This window comes from Pelophylax lessonae (assembly GCF_965119305.1).
Source record: "Pelophylax lessonae genome assembly, chromosome: 5".
Lineage (NCBI taxonomy): Eukaryota > Metazoa > Chordata > Amphibia > Anura > Ranidae > Pelophylax > Pelophylax lessonae.
Genome location: NC_138772.1, coordinates 398,427,704 through 398,452,173, shown reverse-complemented (window position 1 = coordinate 398,452,173; position 24,470 = coordinate 398,427,704).

Below are 24,470 nucleotides of genomic sequence, written 5' to 3'. Positions count from 1 at the left end.
TAAGCTCGAGAACTGAGGAATCATGTGACCGCTGATCGCTCATTTCTCAGGTCAGCTCTGAGCAAAGAGCAGTGACTGTCTATCACTGCTCTCTGCTCTGGCCTTCCAGGGGGCTGGAGCAGCCAGCTGAGGCTCTCTGCGACGTGCTGAGAAGGCCCTTTCACATGGTGCATATTCCCTGCTAAATCAGAGTTTAACAGGATGAATGTCAGTTTTTTTCTACATCTGTGCCAATTCAATGTTGTGTTCTATGTTGTGCGCCTGCATCTACACAACAGGCAGGGGCGGACCGATTATGGCTCTATGGGTGGTTGAATGTAAGCAGACTTGTGTCATAACCACAAGTACTTAATGTATACTAGAACACAGAACCTTCTCAACTCCAGGGCCTGGATATCGGATGAGAACAACCTTGGCAAAACTGCATGGCAAGTACAATCGCTACTGTGATTCAAGGGATATACCCTCTTACTCTAGCTTTGAGGAAGAGAGTATATCCCTTGAAATGCATTAGCTCTTGCATTTGCCTTGCAGTGCTGCCAAGGTTGTCTACATCTAAAATCCAGGCTTTTGGCCTTTGTGACTATTTATACACACTGACAGGAGAAAAGCAGAGTTTTCAAACACCTGCAGTTTCTGCTACTAAACACCCCTGCCTCTAAATGCCTGTAAATGCCTATGAGTGCATAGACGCATAGGGTAAAATAGAGGGACGTTTAGGGGCAGAAAATAAAAACATCAAACACCTATAAAACAGGAGTTTGACAGCTGCAGTCTGCATGAGGCATAAATATTATTTGAGTTAATTCACAAGGCTGGTGGCCTGCAAAACCAGAGGTGTATTCAGACACTGAGCTGAATGAACTGGCAGTCAAGTTCTTCTTGTTTCAATATCGTTTGTCATGTCTCCTGAAGTGCTATTCTACTAAAAAAAAAAACACAATAAAATTTTTTTTTTTTTTTAAAACTCCCAAGAGGACCATGTTTAATGTAATGTGAATGGTAAAATACCACCTAAAGAATGTACAGCCACAACTCTGGTTGGATAAAGGTAAGTAGATATACAGCAAATCATGCTAAAAGAGGTGAGGAGGTGCAGAATGTGATGACAACTATAGGAGCTTGAAACCATTATTATATCCCCCAACTAAAAGATTAAAAAAAAGACAATTGGCAACTACTGATCTAAATAGTGAGTTGTGGTCCTCCAATACCATTGAGCTAAGTGATGTGTATAAAATGTGAATTATAATAAATCGAACAAAAGTTAAATATTCTGTTATTGAATATCAAGTGCAATTTTATTGAGAAGAACCATCTCAGACTAAAGGGAAAAACGGAATGCTTATAGTGTAATCTACACATAGTAATCCCATGGCTACTTATGAATTAGCTAAATAAATACAACATTTAACCCAAAAACACAGTGAAAAAAAGTTTCTGATTGTACCATTTTTTTTTTTATCGTATCAAAGAGAAATACCTCTCTTTGTTTAGCAGCATACAAGAAATATATCCACTCCTCTAATATTTGTCCTTACATGCTCCAGATCACATACTTGTAAGGTTGACATAGACTTGCCTGTTCTGTAAAAAATGTTGAGTCACAGCGACATGATAGATACATGTTTTTGTATTTGAAATCTTACTTCATTCTTGGTCTGTCCTATGTAGATTTCCTAAGAGGGGCAAAAACTACTCACTGAGAATGAAAAATTACCTGATGAATATGAAACTCATGTAATCCATGAAAAATCCAAAATTATTTTTTGTTTTCTTCATAAATGTACATACCAAGCAAGACCCATGCTAATAACTTAACTTAGTAACCTGTGGAATACAAAAATGGCACGTTTTGGGATCAGGCTCATGTGGCTTTAGCAGTAAAAGGGTTCACAAGTAATCAGCTGGAAATTTACAGGCAGGTCCCCAAACGGATGACGTGGGCTCACCTGAGGCACAGGATCTAAGCACTAGCCAGTCTTCACAGAGCTCCTCATGGTGAACATAGGTTTCCCTGCGTGCTAATTCCAGGTCTCGGCTCTCTGGATTGCCCAACTAGGAAAGAGCACAAAGAAGATATCGAGTGTTAGTAAAGTTAGGGGCAGAAGCATGTATACAAGGAGAAAGATATTGAGTGGAAAGAGCATTGTAATCTGGCAAACAGGAAGTGCAGAGAAATGGTGTCACGTACCTGGTGCTGGAGGCCAATGGAGAGAGAGGGCTTCCCTCAGTGCCATCTTAAGAGAATTATAGGCCCCTGGGCAATGCAGTGCACTGGGGCCCTGCCTACACAATCGCCCACGAGAATAAAAATGCTAATTATCGATAAGGCGATATTTATTGGTACAGCAGTGCCAGGCTAATGACAGCTTCCAAGTTCGATGGCTGGGTCCAGTGAACACACACAGGGATGGAAGTCAGACTCAAATGTCCTGTGTGTGTTTGTTCCCATGGAGGCAGACAGGCATTCCTGCAGTTGTGGGCTCCCCCTCCACGGCCCAAGTGGCTGACAGCAGTGTAGGGCCAACAGGCGCTTGCCACCTGCTAAGTTTGGCGGCAGGATGCATGCGGAAATCGGGTCTAATGCTTGGTTGGGGCTGGGGCTGGATCGCTGGGCAGATGGGGCACCCAAGCCAAGTGGAGCCCCCGGGCACATGCCCAGCATGCCCATTCGGTAAGATGGCCCTGGATTTCCTTAGGCTAAGTTCCAGACACCCCTGAGGGTGAAAACAGGTCAGGCTCAAAGTAGCGCAAGTCGCCTGCTGGACTGTGTGCAGGATTTTCCACAGTACAGCTGGTGTGCTGGCGTAGAATCAGTAGACAGATGGTGCCTGTGAGGTGTTTTCAGGACCCAGATAATGCTGAGACTGTAGCATAGTCCCAAGGAAGCCTAGGTCGGTGGATAGCCGAGATCAGGAGCCAGGTGGGTATAAGAGCGGACGTTGTCAGGTGGTTAGTTGAGGTTGAACATCAGAAGCAAGCAGGAGACAGATCAGGGACAATCCGGGTCAGTAACAGCAGACACAGGAACAGGAATATCACAGAGATAACACACTGGAGGAGCCAAAGATCAACCAGCAACTAAAATCACTGGCAGGCTTCCTTATAAAGGCCCAGGTGAAGTGCTGGTAGAGATGCTGGTTCCTAGAGTTCCTAGAGTTATTCTCTTGCCAAAGTGCTGATAGAGATGCTGGGTCCTAGAGCCCTTCTCCTACTGTTTGTGCCCTGACAGTGCCCCCACCCCGATGGGAAGCCTCCGGATGCCCATTTGTGCAATTTTCTCTGGGTATTTGGCCTGAAAGTTATATGAATAAAGCCGGCACACCAAAAGGCTTCTTCCAAAGTAAAATTCTTTATTCCAACATGGATAGCGGTGACAACATAACAAATTTTGATGCGTTTCGGCTTTACGCCTTCCTCATAGCATCAATTGCAATTGCATATTTGGCCTGAAACTCTAGAAGGAGTCTGGGGGCATGTACATTGGCTTCGGGTTCCCTGGAGCTTTCTTCGGGTGGATACCAATTAGTAATTGGGTTTGTCTCCCTCGCTTCCTGCAGTCCAGGATTGCTTGTACCTCGAATTCTATATCATCCCTTATAGTCACTGGTGACGAAGGTGGCTCCGCTCTCCCTGGAAATGGATCTGGAACAGTTTGTTTAACCAGGGAGGTGTGAAAGATCGGGTGGATCCTATATGAGTAAGGCAGAGACAGTTCGTAGGCCACTGGGTTTATTTCCTGCTTGATCCGAAAGGGACCAAAATACCTTGGCCCTAGCTTCCGCGAAGGGCAGGTCATTTTCTGATTGGAGTTAAGGAGACAGCCACACTTTGTCCCCTACCTTGAAGGAAGGATTCCCCCTCTGTTTCCGATCAAAGTGTCTTTTATAATCCACTAAGGCTTTCTGTATGGTTTACAGGAGGACCGGATAATTGTTTTGTGTGAAAACACGTCTCTCCTGCAAGGCGGGTACAGTCGTTTCAGGCATAGTTTCAGGCAGGGCAGCAGGGTGGAATCCACAATTGGCCCAGAATGGGGACTGGTTTGGTAGCTGAATGGACAGAGTTACTATAGGTGAATTGTGCCAGTGGGAGCAGGGATGCCCAGTCATCTGGGGAAAAAGCAGTGGCGGTATTGCTCCAGGGTTTGGTAAGTGCGTTTCGTTTGCCCATTACTTTGGAGATGGTAGAAAGATGATAGGCAGAGTTCCACTTCCAAGGCTTCACACAAAGGCAATTTACCTCTAGGTTTCCAAAACCTAGAGGTAAATTGCACCCCCCCGGTCCGAGACGATGTTCTTTGGGAGTCTGTGAAGTCTGATGTTCTCCTTGATAAAAGAGTGAGCCGTTTCGGTCGCAGAGGTAGTACCAATCATTGGTATGAAGTGGGCCATTTTGGATAGTCGATCTACCACAACCAGGATGGTTGTGAATCTTTCAGAGGGAGGAAGGTCAACAATAAAATCCATAGAGATCATTTCCCAGGGGTGATTAAGGATAGGCAAGGGTCTCAATAACCCCCAGGCTTTAGCTTTGTCGTCTTTGCTACGTAGACATTGTGCATGATTTGACATAAGATCTACAGTCCCGACTAAGGTTAGGCCACTAAAAGGACAACTGAATGAGCTTGTTAGTTTTACGGGCCCCAAAGTGCCCTGCAAGTTGGTGGTCGTGGAATGGCCTGAGAACCAGAGACCTTGCTTCCTGAGGTACAAAGACTTTGTTCTGGTGCCAAAGTAATCCATCCAGCATCCTTAGTGAGTCATGTTCAGATTTGGGGCAAGATACAGAAGCTTGTTCATTGGATGCCTTTAGGTTGGGTTGAATCAGCAAAAAATGTTGAGCACATAAGATGGTGCTTGGAGGAGCACATTCGATAGAACATTCGGGAAACACCCTTGACAGGGCATCGGCTTTCCCATTTTTGGAACCTGGGCAGTATGTCAGGTGAAAATTAATGTAGAAAAGAATAAGGCCCATCTGGCTTGTCGAGGTTTTAGGCGTTTTGCAGATCTTAGATATTCCAGATTTTTGTGATCTGTGAAAATCATAATTGGGTGGTTAGCTCCCTCCAACAGGTACCTCCATTCTTTGTGGTTGACTTTAATTTCCAGGAGTTCTCTGTCACACACGTCATAGTTTCTCTCGGCCTGATTCCATTTTCTGGAGCAAAAGGCTACTGGGTGAAGCTGAGGCTGAGAGAGCATGACTCAAGTAGCTACTTCGGTCCACCTCGAGGACAAAGGGAAGAGCTGGGTCCGGGTGTTGCAGAGGTGAGGAGAATCTTCAGTTGTTTGAAAGCCGTTTGAGAATCCTGGTTCCAGGAGAAATGCAGGCGAGTGAGCTGGGTGATCGGGGCAATGATAGTGAAGAAAATTCTAATAAATTTCCTATAAAAATTAGCGAAACCCACAAACCTATGGACCCCTTTCCTGTCAGAAGGTGCAGGCCATTCCAAGATTGCTGAGACCTTCTGAGGAACCATGGAGATCCCTTCAGTGGAGATTAGGAGTCCTAAGAACTGGATAGATTGTGTCTCTGTCAGGGTTCCAGGAAACCAGACCAAACGAAGATGCAAGCAAAATAAAGCAGTTTATTAGAATAACAACAGCAAAATCAGGAACAGCTGGGGTCAAGTCCAGAGCGGGTAGTCATCCAAGCCGGGATCCAGTCTAGAAGCAGGTAGTCATCCAAGCTGGGATCGAGTCTAGAAGCGGGTAGTCATTTAAGCCAGGGTTGAGTCCAGAGGCGGGTAAGTCTGCCGATGCCGGGTCATCTGCCGATGTGGAATTGAGAGCCAGGAAAGTTGTCAGCCAAGCCAGGTCATGCACAGGGGAACACGAAGAACAGAAGACTGCTAGCAGTGATGCACCTTGGAGCACAAACACAAGGGCAAAGGACTGCAAGCCAACAGGTGATATATGTAGTCAGATGTCCAACATAATCACTGAGTGATGCCCAGGCAGCAGGCACCTGATGATGCAAACAGATTTTATAAAAGACTGCAGTCTGCACATGTCCAAGATGGCTGCCAACAGGAAGGCAAGGTAAGACCTTGACAGTCTCGAACTCAAACTTTTCTGCTTTAGCATTTAAACAATAGGTTCTCAAGGTCTTTAACACTTTTCTAAAGTGTTCTCGATGGAGTTTAAGTGAGGCTGAGAAAATTAGTATGTCCTCCAGATAGACGATTAAGAACAGGTCAAGGTATTCTCTGAAGATGTCATTCACAAAATGTTGGAATGTCGCGGGGGCGTTACATAGCCCAAAGGGCATCACAAGGCACTCAAAGTGACCAAAGCGTGTTCAGAAGGTGGTCTTCTCTCATCACCTTCCCTAATATGGACCAGGTTGTAGGCCCCCCGTAAGTCCAACTTTGTGAAAACCTGGGCTGTTTGGAACCTTTGAAATAACTCAGGAATGAGAGGGAGTGGGTATCTGTTCTTAAAGGTAGCTATAATCAGTGCATGGTCTGAGAGAACGATCCTTCTTCTCGATGATGAAGGCAGCAGGCAAAGAGGAGGACCTCCAGCTCAGAGAAAGGAAAGATTTGCCCAAAGGGTAATTCTGCTCCAGGTAGTAACTCAATCAGGCAGTCGTAGGACCGATGCGGGGGCAGGGCATCGGCACCTTTCTTGTAAAAAACAGCAAGAAAATCAAGGTAGGACAAAGGGACGGCATGACAGGGATCCAGTGTAGGTTGAACAGAGAGACACACTGAAGGGTTGACAGGCCTTTGGACGCCACAGTGTTGGTGTCAGTAGGAAGGTAAGAAGATTATTTCTCCCCTTGGCCAGTCGATTTGCGGTGTGTGGGTCCATAGCCAGAGTATCCCTAGGATGGCTGGGAATATAGGAGACCTGATGACGTTGAAGCGGAGTAATTCCTGATGGGCTGCTTCTGTGGTGGCAAGGACAGGGATAGTCTCCTGAGTGACAGGTCCAGAGCTGGGAGTAGTGCCATCTGCTAAATGTACATCAAGTCTTTGTTCCTTTAGTTTCAGGGGTATGCGCAAGTTCTTGGCAAGGTTATCCAAGAAGCAACTACATGACTACTAAATTATTGCCCGCAGCTTGACTTTCTTTCCAGCCACCTGCAGAGAGATGGGGAGAATGAAATGAGTGTATACAGCCCCAGATAACTGGAGGTATGAGGGGCTTGGAAGGCTGGACTTACTTGGCGAACAGGATAACTGTGAAGGAAGTGGCTCGAATCCCCACAGTAGACACACAAGTTACCTTGTCTTCTGCGTGCTCTCTCTTCAGGGGTTAAAGCAGGGTGGAGTAGGCCAAATTGCATGGGTTCCCCATCATAAGTATTAATGGACTGGGGAACAGAGATTGGGAGTGTTGGTCCTGGAAACTGTGACATAACCTATGTGGGCCGGAGGGTGTGCGTTCGGACTGTTGCTCCCGCAGCCGTCGGTCTAGTTCGATAGAGACTTAGATGAGATTCTCTAATGATGCAGGAGCCTCAATCCTAGCCAACTCGTCCTTGAGGGACTTGGATAAGCCTTGCCGGAACTGGTATTTTAGGGTGGCATCATTCCACCCAGTATCAGCCGACCACTTGTGAAACTCCGCAATATAATCCCCCACCAGTCGTCTGCCTTGTACTAGATCATGAAGGGCAGACTCTGCGGTGGTAGTCCTCTGTGGATCATAATATAGGCAGAGATGTATAGTAACGAAGTAGAACTACTTAAGTACTGTACTTAAGTACCGAAATGCGGTATCTGTACTTTCCTAAAGTAGAATTTTTTTCTCCTACTTCTACTTTTACTTCACTACATTTTTCCGATGATTTCGATACTTCTACTCCGATATTTTTTTTTTGTGCTGCATCGTTACTCGTTACTTTTAAAAAAAATTACCACTGCCAGAACAGTAGATGGCAGGTTGCATAAAGCTCCAAAAAATGTGTATAATGTCATTCATTTGTAAATCAGCGCATACGAAAATAAAGGCAGTGTATAATAAAAGCTGCTATACCAAATCTTTCCAATAAAAAGAAAATATGAAACAAACAAAGGTGCTACAGCGGCAGCGCTTAAAGTGCATCAAGAAACAAACTACTAACAAACACAACTTGGCTGTGCGAATAAAGTGCCTGTGCAATCTATATAATATCATCGTTGCCCCCAGTGTGCCCTGCCCACACTTCGAGTCCACACAGTATCAAAAAAAACAACAGTGCTAAAGCCTAAATGCATTGAAAATAATTATTCCCACAATGTAGTAACAGTAAATTCAATTCATATAAAAATAAAATATGAAAATAAAATCACAATAAAATAAGTTATGAAATAATAAGTTAGGTGACTTAGGGTCAGGTCAGGTGCGTGCAACAAGTTGAAGTGTGTAAGATTAAAGATAAGATTGCTTTAGGTGATGAACTTCTTGGCGGCCCTGGCAGGATGACGGGGACACCCGCCATTTCTGGAGCCGAGCCACTGTGATTTCCCAACATGTGACAAAGTGACAGCCAGGAGATCTAGTGTAGTGCTCAGCTCAACAATACCGGTCCGCTTTTATATATAAAAATGAAATAAATATACATACTGACTCACAATTTAGTAGTAGTAGTAGTAGGTAGTAGCGTGTAGCAGGCAGCACAACTCAATTCAATCAATCCCACAGCTTCGCTCGCGCCGCGGCCCGCGGAATCACTGTCGTCATCATGATCATCAAGTTAAGAGACCGCACTGGAGGAGCCGTGCTGCCACTTCCCGCTTGAGGTCTCTCCGCCTCTAAACGTGATGTGTCACTCAGACTCCACCCCTTAGGGCCCTTACTGAGTCTGAGAGGAGTTGTGACGCGGGAGCAGGACTCGGAGCATTTTCTTTGGCATCTCTCTCATCTTCTTCTTCTATGAGGTGAGGTGAGTGAGGTGGACCGTGGAGAGACTGAGAGGGCCTAATCCTTGCCATCTGCCACCATGGCAATGTGCCATTTGAGAATCAAATATCAATATAAAATATATATATTATATTAATATACACACACACACGGGCACGGCCTGGGCCGGCCCGGGTCATGGGCGGCTGGGTGGCTTTTTTGAACCAAGATGACGGTGATGGCTATGATGATTATTTATCCGATCATCCATGGTCCATGGACTCACCTGGACCATAAGTGTGTTGTGTGTGTGGGTGAGGTGGACTGGTGCCTGTGCTTCCTGCGGCCTGCCTCTGCCTGTGCGGCTGTGCCCGCACTGCAGTGGCCACTGGCAGTGGCACAGGCACTTGACTTGAGCAAAGCAAATGAGCACTAGTGTGAAGGAGTCAGGACTCAGGACAGGTGGTGGAAGCATGTTCTGACAAGTTCTTATAATGAAAATAATATATATAGACAGGTTTTTGAACCAGTGCAGTGCCAGTGCTGCTCCTAAGGTGAGACTGAGAGAGGCTATCCAGTCCACCACTTTACTTGAGCAGATCACAGAAGAAAGGTGGAAGCATCTGACAGCAAGTGACAGCACTTCTTAGATTGCACACTGGAATTCAGTTATGGACTTTTCCTTATAAAGTTTAGTTTACACACTTAATCTTGCACCTAACTTATTCACAATCACAACTTATTTTATTGTGGTATTGTCATATAATATATTTTATATGAATTAAATTTACATTGTGGGAATAATTTGCACTGCATTTAGCACAGACATGTCACTTTATTTTTGATACTGTGGACGATTAATCTGATTTTGAATACAAGAAGAATATATATTATTATTATATAATTGCATTTGCAGGTACTTTATTAGCATTTTTAGCACAGCCACTTTGTTAGTAGTTTTTGATGCATTTTTCACTTTTTAAGCGTTGTAGGTTAAGGTTTGTGATTGTGAAGCTGGCCTGGCACATCATCATCCATCATCAAGCGAATCAAATCAATCCGCGGATTCCGTGATTAGACTGCGCATGCTCATTCTGCCTCAGCTGAAAAGATGGACGAACCAAAAACACCACCTTCCACCCCTGGCCCTTCAACTTCAAGTGATCTGCCTGGCTGTGAGAGTGAGGAAGCTCATGAAGGAGACCACCCCTGGCCCTACTTAGAGTCGATGTTCTCATATGTCGGTGTGAAAGACAAGTCATATAGAATGAGGTGCTTACTCTGCCGCCCGAAAGGTTGTGAAATACTGGCCTTCAAAAATTCACCGTCGAATTTGAAGAAACATATCAAGGTAAGTTACAATTTTTTACAAATATCAAAATCACACCAGCTTGAGCTATCAGCTGTAACTGTAAGCCCTTTAGCGTAGCGATTAGCGAGTTAGCGACATGCTTAACGTTAACGCGTTAACTAGCTGTCATAAATTTCATAAAGGCTATGACGCAGCGTTGAATCGTGTTTTTGACCCATCCAGTAAGATTTAATCTTACATTATGTTAAAAAAATCATACAAGTTTTTTTGGTCACATTAAAAAAGTTCATATATAAAGACACAAACAACAAGGCGTCTAAAAACAACACAGATAAATGAAGGAATGGAATACTTTCATCATGACTACCACAAAGGGACACACAGTGGAGTGCCTATGTGTAGATTTCTTGCCCTGTTGCTGCCTATTGGCATTGGCATTGCCCAACATGTTTCGCGGTATCTTCTCCGCTTCCGCTTCGTAAGGGCCAAGGGGTCTTATCATGTTAACAGAGACTTTTTCCTCCTACGTCCTTCCTAAACAAACAGAGAGCTTGCATTCAAAGCAAAGATCTATCAAAGGAATATAGATAAGTTAGAAAAATAATATAAGAGAGCAATATATCAAAAAAGCCACTGACCAAAAAGAAGGTCAGAGCCGTTCAGCCTGGTAATGTAAAGTAAAGCATAGCATAACATCATTTATTTTATTTATACTGTCATCATTATAGCTTGATGGTCCTATGTATGTTGGACTGAAATGGACGGTACAGTAACTAAAGCATAATATTGGAAATGTGTTGCATTTAATGATTTAATAATTAAAACACCTATATTAAAGTGTATCAAACTTGTAATGTTAAGGGATCATAGGACCAGTCCAGGACCAGGAGAGAAAGAGAACTTTCCTCCAAAATAGAAAGATATGTTCATGATATATATTCATATTCAATTCATTTGCCTCTATTTGCAGTTGATCATCCCTTGTTAAACAAAACAGGTGCAAGCAGAAAAATATATGTTAAGTAACTAGTTATTAAGTTAAGTACTGTCTTGTGTCTTGTTTCCCCTTTCCATCATGGCTGCTATATGGTTACGTTACGCAGCGCTGGTGAGTGTGACTGGTCAGATGCGCCCATAACCATAATAACCCGGCCGGAATGGCTCTCCATTCCGAATTTCCGGGTGCTGATTGGCTGGGCGGGGGGTGTGGAGATGTCCATCATCTGCCTCCCCGCCTGCCGTCGTACAGACAGTCAGCTGCGCTAGCCATCTGCGCATGCGCATTATGGGTCCGGGTCCGGCCGCGTCACACGCCGATGGGCGTGAGCGGCCGGACAGGACTCGGAGTCCTATAAAATGTCGGCAGATGCCTGTCAGCCAGCCTCGGCCACGACTACACAGACATTAGCACAGCAGGCTCCACGGACGGCCCAGGACGGGACGGAGGAGGTGGTTAAACTACTTGGTAAAAAATGCATTCGGGGTGACGGGGTCCACACTCTTGCTATCCTATCATGATGTCAGGCACTCTCTTTCTTGTGGCTCATTTAACTTTTATATGACTCTCTTTTCTTTGCAGTGAGCCCAGCATGGTAGTCTGACCATGTGGTCCCGTCCGGGCCGTCCGTGGCTTCCACAGTGTGTGTTTCTGTTTGTGACCTGCTGCTGGTCTTCCTTTTCTAATTGACCAGTTTTTTTTTGAGGCACCTCTCTTTGGCTCTTTACCATCCCTCCTTCCTTCCCTGCCCTGGTGAGTCTTTGTCTGCAGTGTGCTCACTGCTGAGCCTGAGTCTGACTGAGTGCTGCTGACTGGACTGTCTGCTGATATTATTATATAACAGTACTTTTTTACTGTGTGTGTAAAAATAATATATATATACATATATTTTTCTGCTTGCACCTGCTTTTGTTTAGCAAGGGATGCGAGGCAAACATAATGATCATGATGAACATATCTTTCTATTTATTTTTACAATATGGAGGAAAGTTCTCTCTCTCCTGGTCCTGGTCCTTATATCCCTTATTCCCTTTTAATTTTACAATTGTTTGATGTCTGCAGAGTGCAGACTGTGCAGCACTGCACATTTTAATATATATGTTTTGAATCGATTAAATGCATATTTAGTAACACTTTTCCAATATGCTTAGTTACTTTCTGACTGCCATTTGTCCATTTCTTACTCCAACATAGGACTCCCATGTCCGTCTAGGAGGCGTTTCCGCTCAGTTTTGGTGGTTGCCTCCCCCTCCTGCCCGGCCTGGACCATCTTCTTGGCTAAGTCGTCGTCGTGGGGCCACCTTCCTTCGCAGGAATGTCATCACCAGCTATGTATGTATAAATGTCATGTTATTGCTGCTATAAATAAATCTATCTATCAAATAAATAGATAAGTTAGAAAAATAATATAAGAACAAATCAAAAAGCCACTGACCAAAAGAAGGTCAGAGAGGTAATGTAAAGGCGTCAAGCATAGCAGTGCTATGCATGCTTGATGCCTGACCTTCTTTTGGTGAGTGGCTTTTTGATATATTGTTGTTATATTATTTTTCTCTAACTTATCTATTTCTTTGATAGATTTATTTGAATGCATTATGCAACTAGCTCTCTCTTTAGATGTTTAGGAACTCTCTGTTAACATAAGACCCCTATACGAAGTGGACAAGATACCGCAAACAGACTTGTATAAAGTACTCGAAATTTCTACTTGAGTAAAAGTACAAGTGCTCGATCAAAAAGGGACTTGAGTAGAAGTGGAAGTGCTCGCAGAAAAAGTTACTTAAGTAGAAGTACTAAAGTATTCAACATTTTTTTTACTTAAGTATTGCAAGTAGTTTTTTCAAAAAATTTGCTACTTAAGTACTAAAAGTAAAAAGTACCAGTAGTTTTGAAAAAAAAATTCTACTCAAGTACTGAAAGTAGAAGTACAAGTACTGTGTTATGTAGTTATGAAAGAAAGAAGTCAAAAGTTTGAACATCATATTGGTTTTTATTATTTCAAATGATTTATTCAAATGATTAACCTGTGTTTGTTAGTAGTTTCTTGATGCACTTTAAGCGCTGTAGCACCATTTATTTGTTTGTTTCATATTTTCTTTTTATTGGAAAGATTTGGTATAGCAACTTTTATTATACACAGCCTTTATTTTCGTATGCGCTGATTTACAAATGACATTATACACATTTTTTTGAGCTTTATGTAACCTGCCATCTACTGTTCTGGCAGTGGTAATTTTTTTAAAAGTAACGAGTAACTATGCAGCACAAAAAAAAAATACTTGAGTAGAAGTATCGAAATCATCGAAAAAATGTAGTGAAGTAAAAGTAGAAGTAGGAGAAAAAAATTCTACTCTAGGAAAGTACAGATACCGCAATTCGGTACTTAAGTACAGTACTTAAGTAGTTCTACTTAGTTACTATACATCTCTGACCGCAAAGCATGTTGGGCAAGAAATCTACACATTAGGCACTGTGTCCTTGTGGTATCATGAGAGTATTCCTTCATATGTGTTGTTTTTAGACACCTTGTTTGTGTCTTACTTACTCTTTCTGAACTTTCTTAATATATTGTTGTGAGTGAGAGTGACCAAATAAACTTATATGATTTTTTAACATAATGTAGCCTTAGTGTACCCAGAAAGTCCTCATGCCTCCTCCTCCCTTTTCCTTTCTACAATTGATTTTAGGACCTAGGTACTTCTTTATTGGGTATTTGTCATTATGACACCCCAATTAGTACTAGGATTTAACTTGGTGTACTGCAGTAATTTCAGGTTATTTATAAAATTATATATAAAATTATATATGACAATGTGTAGAAAAATTCCCTAAAAAATATTTTAGCCTAGTTTAGACTGGAGTGAGGTGAAAACAGGAAAAAAAGTGCAAAGTAAGTTGGCTAGCTGTTAATTTTATTCAATTATATGGTAGAAAATTAGACTATTAGTCAAAATAAACTTTTGGTGATGAAATCAAAGTGCTGAGTGCTGACTGACAACAAACAAAGCATCTCAAATTGTCTGCTCTGCATGCATCTCAAGTGGTCTTCTTCGCGCACTCATGTTTCTCATCATGAACCATGCTTGTTGTATCAAGTGTTAGGCCTACAGGGTTTTGCAGCAAGAATGCAGAGAAGTACTAAAGCAGAATCCATGAAGGATCTTTGCTTATGGGGGTTTCTTGCTTAGTTTTTTGTATATAGAATTATGGTGGATAAGTATAACTGACTTTAATTGAATTATTTTTGCTTTTTATTAATAGTGTGGGTTATACACTCACCTAGCTATGTTGCTCAGTCACGTAAAACTTTATAATTCTGTGAAGGTAAAACAATATATTTTTTGGTCTCTTTTCAGAGCAAGCATGACTGCCACTTGAATAGATACGAGGAACTCACATCTGCAAAGCGAAAGAAGAAGACACCGATTCCCTCCCCTTCCATCAAGCAGCCGACATTAATGGGTAGCTGGAGCACAATGCCTCAGAGATCCATTGACAAGGCAATCATGAAGTATGTTGTCCGAGGACTTCAGCCTTTCAACATTGTAGAGCAAGCAGCTTTCCGCGATTTTGTGTTAGACCTGGTACCAAATACCAAAATAATGACAAGAATCACACTCACATCTATGATTGATGATGCTGCCAAACAGATGAAGATCAAGATTATTGAGGCCATGCAAACTGTTGACCACATCGCGACAACCACTGACTGCTGGTCAGCCAGGCGGCGTAGTTTCATTGGGGTCACAGCTCACTGGCTGGACCCGGAAAGTTTAAAAAGGTGCTCAGTGGCCCTGGCCTGTAAAAGATTAAGAGGCTCTCACACTTTCGACCTTCTGGCAAATGCACTTAATGATATCCATGCTGAGTATGACATTCGAGGGAAGATAGTCAGAACAACCACGGACAATGGCTCCAACTTCATTAAAGCCTTCAAACTCTTCGGTGAAGATGGAAATGCTGGTGCTCTAGTTGAGGTGGAGGAGGAGGAGGAGGAAGAAGCAGACAAAGATGAGGAGGAGGTCGAGTTTGTCGATGTATCTTCACTTTTGGATGAGGATGATGGTTTTGAGTTCCAGCTCCCGAAGCACCAGCGGTGTGCATGCCACATTCTTAACCTAATAGCCACTGCCGATGCCAGCAAAGCAGTGTCCAATGAGGCGTACAAGAAATTATACTACTCAACATTTGCCAAGTGCAATGCACTTTGGAATAAGTGTTCAAGATCCTCAACAGCAGCTGAAATTGTGGAAGATGCTTGCTCCCTCCAGCTCGTGCGACCAAATGCAACAAGGTGGAACTCTGTCTTCATGGCTGTGGAGAGACTGCTCAGGATAGTGAAAGAAAAGGGAGAGGCAACAATGAGAGTTTTCTGCACAGATTTGAAGGTTCCAATGTAAGTTTAAAAATGGTTTATGGTACTCTTTCTGTTCAAACTCAATTCTGGTCCATATTGTCTACTTGTACAACATTTAATTGAATGGTTAACATTGAACGATGTACCAAATTCATTGCATGATAATCACCACATCCAATCATGTAGCAATGCTGTTTTTTGTTTCTTATTGTTTATATGTTCTTGTCTTCTTCATAGGTTTAATCCAGCTGAACTCGCATTCTTGTCTGAGTATTCTGCTGTCATGTCTCCAGTCGCCCAAGCAACTAACATTTTGCAAGCTGAAACCAATGTCCAGATGGGGTGGCTGCTCCCAACCGTCAAGCTCCTGAAAATCAAGCTGAACAGGATCAAGATGCCTCTGAAGTATTGCAAGCCACTTGTGGATGCCTTGCAGGTGGGCATTCAGAATCGCTTTGGCCCTATGATGGAAGACCCAGAGCTGGTGGCCGCTGCTATTCTGCTTCCAAAATTCAGGACAAATTGGACACAGGAGGAGGAGACAATCAAAATGGGTAAGATATATAGTGTAGTATGGGTGAATTATTGTGTATTTTTTGTGCAATCACAAATTTACATACCATACAGCAGTACAGCTCAAATATTGGGGGATTACTTTTAATTTTTTTTTTTTTATATGAAAACAAACACACATGAGCTTGTCCTGCATAGAAGATATTGCAAACATACCAGGGCATTATGATGTTAGAGTGAGAAATGATGTGGTAGTATGGGAGACTTCCTCTTTAGCATAGCGGTATCATGGCATTGGCAGCCAAGCCTTCCTGTCTAAGGTCTGCCACCAGGCTGTAAATGCTGCAAAAGGCTTTTTGTTTAAGGGAATTATTTGAATTATAAAGTCGCCACTATTATTTCCATTAAAATCATCTACCGACAATGTCATCATGTCAAATCTGTGTTTACTTTCATGGGTTGAAACTCTTATTATTGTATAAGTTCCACAATAATTCTATATAAATCAAACTTAAGCAAGAAACCCCATAACCAAAGATCCTTCATGTATTCTGCTTTAGTACTTCTCTGCAATTACTTGCAAAACCCCTTAGGCCTAACTTCATACAACCAACCATGCATCTCATTCATGAGGAGGAGTGCGCGAAGAGTAGACCACTTGATGCAGACAAGTTGAGATGCTTTGTTGTCAGCACTTTGATTTCATTATTTTGACTAATAGTCTAATTTTCTACCATATACAATTGAATAAAATGAACAGCTAGCTAAGCTAACACACTCTTATATTTCAGGAATGGAATATATCAAACGAAGTATTGAAGACCCCTCGTTGCACTGTACAGAGGTCAACAGGTCCAGCTCATCTGATGAAGACGACTTCTTTTCTGGCATGCAGGGTTCGAAGGCACAAGACAGTGCCAAACAGCTAGATGCGTACTTGTCATGTTCAGCAGATAACATGGACTTGCTCAAGTCTTTTCCAGCTGTGTGCAAGTTGTCTGTTAAGTTAAACACACCTCTTCCAGCATCAGCAGCCTGCGAGAGGCTTTTTAGTATTGCAGGATTAGTCTTTAGCCCTAGAAGAGCGAGACTGACTAGTTCCAATTTTGAAAACCAACTACTTTTGAGGATAAACCAAAGATTTCTAACTTAAACTGGTATGCATTAAGCAGTCATATAAATATATTTAAGAAGGGAATAAGCTGTGGAGAAAAAAAACACAAGCAGGGAAGAGAGGGTAGGGATGCTTTAAAGGGGCATATTTGATCTGCTTTTGTTTAAGCTCAATGTTTTGCTCTAATCACTTTTGTTGTTGCATAAGAAATACTTGAATGTGGCCTACTGGCCTTTGAGATCTTTTAGTTGCCCTAACAAGTTGAGGATGAAAAGAAAATGCGTAACTTCCAAAAATGACTGCTTTATGCACACTGCAGGGAATAAGCTGTGGAGAAATAAATGTGAATATTAAGGGTGCGCTGCTGGCTGCTGATGCTGATATGTAAAAAAGCTGCAACCAGGACAAAAATAAATGAATCTGTGATAAATTAAATATATGGTGCACTAAATCGTATATAAAGCAATATACAATATATTCCAATAATGGAACAGTGTATGAAATGAAAGTCCAAAATATTGTGAATCTTGAAATATGTGACAAAACAAGATGAATATATTTTCAAAGGTGCAGGAATCAAACAGGACCTATTCCAAATAGGTGCAGACTCCCACCACCTTGTGGATTTCCCCCTTACCCGGCAGATGAAGGTAAGTGCAAAATAATATCCAAAATAGATCCAGTGAAACAAAATTGCAAAACCTGTGCTCTTAACTTTCAGTGAAAAAAACAAAATCAGCCTCTTACCATAAAAAATGTCTATGTACGCTTGTGACTCTCCTTGGTTGGGAGCAGGGCCGGCCTTTGGGGTGTGCAAGCTGTGCGGCCGCACAGGGCGCCATGGGCAAAAGGGGCGCCGTGCGGCCATCGCAGCTCGTACATGATCAGGCAGCACAGTGGGAGGTAAGCGGCGACCGCGGCATGGAGAGAGTTAACACAGGCCACGACCGCCGCTTACCTTCCACTGTGCGGCTGTGCCTGTGTCTTCTATAGCTGCAGGGCTGAGTGCCCGCCACTGACAGATCCCCTCCTCTCCAGGCCAGGGACGCCAGAGGAGAGATCGTCGGCTCCCCCTCCTCCCGCCCCTTCTCCTCCTCCTCCCGCCCCTTCTCGTGGTAAGCCTCCATACTAAGGTAAGTAAACTCTCTCCTGCATCAAATGTAAGGGGGGGCTCTGTGTGGGGGTCTCGGATGTAAAGGGGGCTTTGTGTGGGGGGGTCTTTGGTGTGGGGGGTCTCTGATGTAAGGGGGCTCTGTGTGGGGGGTCTCTGATGTAAGGGGGGCTCTGTGTGGGGGGTCTCTGATGTAAAGGGGGCTTTGTGTGGGGGTCTCTGATGTGTGGGGGTCTCTGATGTAAGGGGGCTCTGTGTGGTGGGTCTCTGATGTGGGGGGTCTCTGATGTAAAGGGGGCTTTGTGTGGGGGGTCTCTGATGTAAGGGGGCGCTGTGTGGGGGGTCTTTGATGTAAGGGGGCTCTGTGTGGGGGCCTGGGGTCTCTGGTGTAAGGGGGCTCTGTGTGGGGGTCTCTGATGTAAGGAGGCTCTGTGTGGGGGTCTCTGATGTGGGGGGCTCTGATGTAAGGGGAGCTCTGTGGGGGGCTCTGATGTAAGGGTGGCTCTGTGGGGATGGTCTCTGATGTAAGGGGGCTCTGTATTGGGGTCTCTGATGTAAGGGGGGCTTTATGTGAGGGGTCTCTAAAGTAAGGGGGCTTTGTGTGGGCATGGTCTCTGATGTAAGGGGGCTCTGTGTTGGGGTCCCTGATGTGTGGGGGTCTCTGTAAGGGGGCTCTGTGTGGAGGGTCTCTGATGTAAGGGGGACTCTGTGTGGGAGGGCTCTGATGTGGGGGGCTCTGATGTAAGGGGAGCTCTGTGTGGAGGGGCTCTGATGTAAGGGGAGCTCTGTGGGGGGCTCTATGGGGGGCTCTGATGTAAGGGTGGCTCTGTGGGGATGGTCTCTGATGTAAGGGGGCTCTGTATTGGGGTCTCTGATGTAAGGGGGGCTTTATGTGAGGGGTCTCTAAAGTAAGGGGGCTTTGTGTGGGCATGGTCTCTGATGTAAGGGGGCTCTGTGTTGGGGTCCCTGATGTGTGGGGGTCTCTGTAAGGGGGCTCTGTGTGGAGGGTCTCTGATGTAAGGGGGACTCTGTGTGGGAGGGCTCTGATGTGGGGGGCTCTGATGTAAGGGGAGCTCTGTGTGGAGGGGCTCTGATGTAAGGGGAGCTCTGTGGGGGGCTCTATGGGGGGCTCTGATGTAAGGGTGGCTCTGTGGGGATGGTCTCTGATGTAAGGGGGCTCTGTATTGGGGTCTCTGATGTAAGGGGGGCTTTATGTGAGGGGTCTCTAAAGTAAGGGGGCTTTGTGTGGGCATGGTCTCTGATGTAAGGGGGCTCTGTGTTGGGGTCCCTGATGTGTGGGGGTCTCTGTAAGGGGGCTCTGTGTGGAGGGTCTCTGATGTAAGGGGGACTCTGTGTGGGAGGGCTCTGATGTGGGGGGCTCTGATGTAAGGGGAGCTCTGTGTGGAGGGGCTCTGATGTAAGGGGAGCTCTGTGGGGGGCTCTATGGGGGGCTCTGATGTAAGGGTGGCTCTGTGGGGATGGTCTCTGATGTAAGGGGGCTCTGTATTGGGGTCTCTGATGTAAGGGGGGCTTTATGTGAGGGGTCTCTAAAGTAAGGGGGCTTTGTGTGGGCATGGTCTCTGATGTAAGGGGGCTCTGTGTTGGGGTCCCTGATGTGTGGGGGTCTCTGTAAGGGGGCTCTGTGTGGAGGGTCTCTGATGTAAGGGGGACTCTGTGTGGGAGGGCTCTGATGTGGGGGGCTCTGATGTAAGGGTGGCTCTGTGGGGATGGTCTCTGATGTAAGGGGGTTCTGTATTGGGGTCTCTGATGTAAGGGGGGCTTTGTGTGAGGGGTCTCTAAAGTAAGGGGCTTTGTGTGGGGATGGTCTCTGATGTAAGGGGGCTCTGTGTTGGGGTCTCTGATGTAAAGGGGGCTCTTTGTGTGGGCTGGGGGGTCTCTGCTGTAAGGGTGATCTGTGTGGGGGGTCTCTGATGTAAGTGGGGCCTCTATGGGGGGTTTCTGAACTCTCTGTTGTAAGGGGGCTCCGTTGGGGGGTTTCTGTTGTAAGGGGGGCTCCGTTGGGGGGTCTCTGATGTAAGGGGGGTCTCTAATGTAAGGGGGGCCAAGTTTGTAGTGATCATAAAAAAGAAAAGTCAAATGAAGTGCAAGAAAAAATGTGCAGGGCGCTGGTGGGGGCGCCACAGGATCAGCTCGCACAGGCCGCTTGTCTTGAACACCTAAGGCCGGCCCTGGTTGGGAGGTTCACTTCTTTCTTTCCCATTAACAGCAGATATGAAATTATATTCATCTTTTGTCACATATGAATATGATATATATATTTGAAGATTCACAATATTTTGAACTTTTTATTGACTTAGATTTCATACACTCTTCCTTTATTTCATTATTGGAATATATTGTTGTATATCACATTGGTTTATATATGATTTTGTGCACCAATAAGCTGTGGAGAAAAAAAAAACAGGCAGGGAAGAGAAGGAGGGATGCTTTAAAAGGGGAAGGGAGGGACTTTATCTGTTTTTGTTTATAAAAAGTTACAGCCTAAGGAATTGTGATTGTCCTTTAGGTTAATCATTTGAATAAATCATTTGAAGTAATAAAAACAAATATTATGTTCAAACTTTTGACTTCTTTCTTTAATAACTACATAACACAGTACTTCTACTTCTACTTTCAGTACTTGAGTAGAATTTTTTTTTCAAAACTACTTGTACTTTTTACTTTTTCTACTTAAGTAGCAATTTTTTGGAAAAAACTACTTGCAATACTTAAGTAGAAAAAATGTTGAATACTTTTGTACTTCCACTTAAGTAACTTTTTCTGTGAGCACTTCCACTTCTACTTAAGTAACTTTTTGATCGAGTACTTGTACTTTTACTCAAGTAGAAATTTTGAGTACTTTATACAAGTCTGAATATAGGGTATCCATAGCTTCAAAGAAAGTAGAAACGGAATCCAGTACTAAGTTCTTTTGCTTAAGGAGATTATGAGCCCAGGACTGTGGTTCATCTGACAAAAGTGAGATGATGAAACCCACCTTGACGGTCTCAAGAGAAAAAGTCCTTGGTTGCAGGGCAAAGTAAAGTTCACAGGCATTTTTGAAGGCCCTGGAATTTCCATGGGTCACCTGAAAAGCACTCAGGAGTGGGGACTCTGGGCTCCAGAGGAGGTAATCCCACAGCAGGTGCAGCTGCAGCAGAAGAACTGCCTGTCATGGAGGTAGTGAAGGCGTCCTTCCAGCTAAAAGTAGCCATCTTGTAAGCTCTGGACTGCTTGTGTAAGAGCTGTCATCTGCTGACATAGGGCCTCCAATGTGGAAGCACCTCTCTTGGCCTCAGACATCTTTGCTGGTAGATACTATCACGTACCTGGTGCTGGAGGCCAATGGAGAGAGAGGGCTTCCCTTGCGGCTAAGTTCCAGACCCCCCTGAGGGTGAAAACAGGAGAGGTCAGACCCAAAGTAGCACCGGTCACCTGCTAGACTGAGTGCAGGAGATTTCAGAGTACAGCTGGTGTGCTTGCATAAAATCAGCAGACAGGTGGCCCCGTGAGGTGTTGTGGACTCGGATAATGCTGAGACTAGAGCGTGGTCAGAAGGAAGCCTAGGTCGGGAGCCAGGTGGTTATCAGAGCAGGCATGGTCAGTTGGATAGTCGAGATCAGGAGCCAGGTGGGTATCAGAGCTGATGTAGTCAGGTGGATAGCCGAGGTCAAACACTGGAAGCAAGCAGGAGACAGGTCAAGGACAAGCCGGGTCAGTAACAGGAGACACAGGAATAGGAATATCACAGAGATAACGCACTGGAGGAGATCAACCAGTGACTAAATCACTGGCAGGCTTCCTTATAAAGGTCCAGGTGAAGTGCTGGTAGAGATGCTGGGTCCTAGAGTCCTTCTCCTACCAAAGTGCTGGTAGAGATGCTGGGTCCTAGAGCCTTTCTCCTGCTGTTTGTGCCCTGACACATGGCTTAAATCAGGAAGTTCATGGGAGGAGAAAAGAGTTCAAGGGGCACTAAAAACAAGATACAAGGCAAGGTTGTCTAAGGGGGTCATGCAAGGAGCTGTCAAGCATCTGAAGTGGCACAGTAAGAAGAGCTACAGGCAGACACTGCAGAGGTCACAGGTTCAGATCTGGACCCTGACACTGTGACATAATAGCCCCCTCGGGTTTGGTGCACTTTTGGCTGTGAAAATAGTTGCAGTAGAATGGATTTTATAATTATCTTACCAGTTAGTAGCACTAGACATTATCTCTGTAAAATTGTATATACATTCAAATGCTGCACAGTGTAAGTGGAAATAAATCTCACAACAGATGTGGCATGTGATATGGGCTGGAGCTGAATATGCTGGTCTGAGCCTCTATACTTTCTACAAGCTCTAGAACTAACCTTGTGTGGATATTGTCTGTCTTTAAATCTTATTCATGATAATGTGATGATGGTAAGTATTTAAATCTGTGAAAAATCCATGGGCTCTTAAGACTTGCCCCATGGGTATATTTCAATGTAATGAAAATGTATACAGTATAGCTATTTATCGTAGTAGGTGTATTTATCGTAGTATCATAGTAGTGAATCTGACCATTTTCGATAATTTCAAGTTTAGGATACATCAGCAAATAAAATCATGAGGTGGGGGAACCCAGGCACTGGTATAATAAATGACTGGCAGTCAATGATTGGCAGTAATTTGGTGTGTTTATATACAGTATATTCTGTATATATATATATATATTTTGTAGGGAGGCTACCCCGGGTCACTGTGTGTGTTAGCAATCTAGGCCTGGTTTTGGTAAAGACAGGCCTGTTGATTGCACACCTGTGGGCTGGGTTCATATTATTCCCAGGGTTAGCATTCGGGGCTCCCAGTTGGAGACAGCTGCACCCGGGCAGACAGGAGGTTTGGCTCAGGAGTCAGGACTCCAACCAACAGACACGAGGTCTGTGTATGGGAGTCAGGAGGGCTCCCACCTTCCCTGAGAGAGAGAGAGGCCGCAGTTGGCAGCCAGAGCGTTCAGGTCTGCAGGAGGCAGATGTAGTTCGCAACAGCGCAGTATGAAGCTGATCCCAAGGAAGCTACAAGGGAGCTTGACCAAAGGATACTTTTGTTGGTCTGAGGATCAGACCTAAGGCATAGGTGTGAGGCCTGAAGCAGCTGTGTGGCATGTGAGTAAGCCAGGAGGCTGAATTTACCATATACAGTAATGGTGGAACCCAATGCAAGGGAAATTGCTGTGGTTTTGTGAATTTCTGGCTCTTTAAATAAAAATGGGCTGCCATGCCCTTAAAAAATGCAGTCTGGACTGAAACTACTTCTTCAAATCGCATGTACCACTTGAGATTAATCGCCCCAAATCGTGTGGACAGTGCAATAAGCATAAAAAAGATATTAAAAAAGTGCTCTGCGCTTTTAGTCTGTGCCAGTGCTAATGGTATGTGAATGGTATGTGAATGCTGCAGTCTCATATATGGCAACACAAGACATAAACTCCAAAAAACTCTACAAATAGACCACACATTCCACAATCAATCAATATACAGTGCAAAAAGCAATATATAAGTAAATACCTTGAATCAAAGTAACAGTGCTTCCATGTACCTCCCGTGATAACATAAAGTGCCGGTGCTCCTCATGGACATACAAAGTGCTTTCTTAAGCCCCACATGGATGTAAACTCACAAGATTTATTTAACCACCTATCTCCATGTGGTCAATAAATGTTTGTGGGGCAAGTTACAGACTTATCAGGGGATTGCCCCACAAGCATTCATTGACCACACTAGAGATAGGTGGTCAAACAAATCTGGTGAGTTTACATCCATGTGGGGCATAAGAAAGCACTTTGTATGTCCATAAGGAGCACCGGCACTTTACGTTATCACAGGAGGTGCATTGAAGCACTGTTACTTTATTGAAATTTAAATCTGCGTATTGGGACTCACTTATTGATTCACCGTTTTTAGTTATATATTGATTTTTGCACTGTATATTGATTGATTGTGGAAGTGGGTGTGAGTTTTTTGGAAAAGCAAAAAAAAGGCCTTCCTTTTTGTTGCAGAGCAGGCAGGTCTATAATGACTGTACAAGTTTGTGGTCTTGAACAATTAGGGGCCAATATTAGGGGTAAAGATACTTCTTGCTTGTAAAGAGAGACATTCTTGCAGAAAGAAAGATATTTCTATTGCATACGGTCAATGCTACTGGTATCAATGAAAAACTAATTTTCACTGTTTTCGGGTTGAGTCTCTCTTAATATTTTTAAT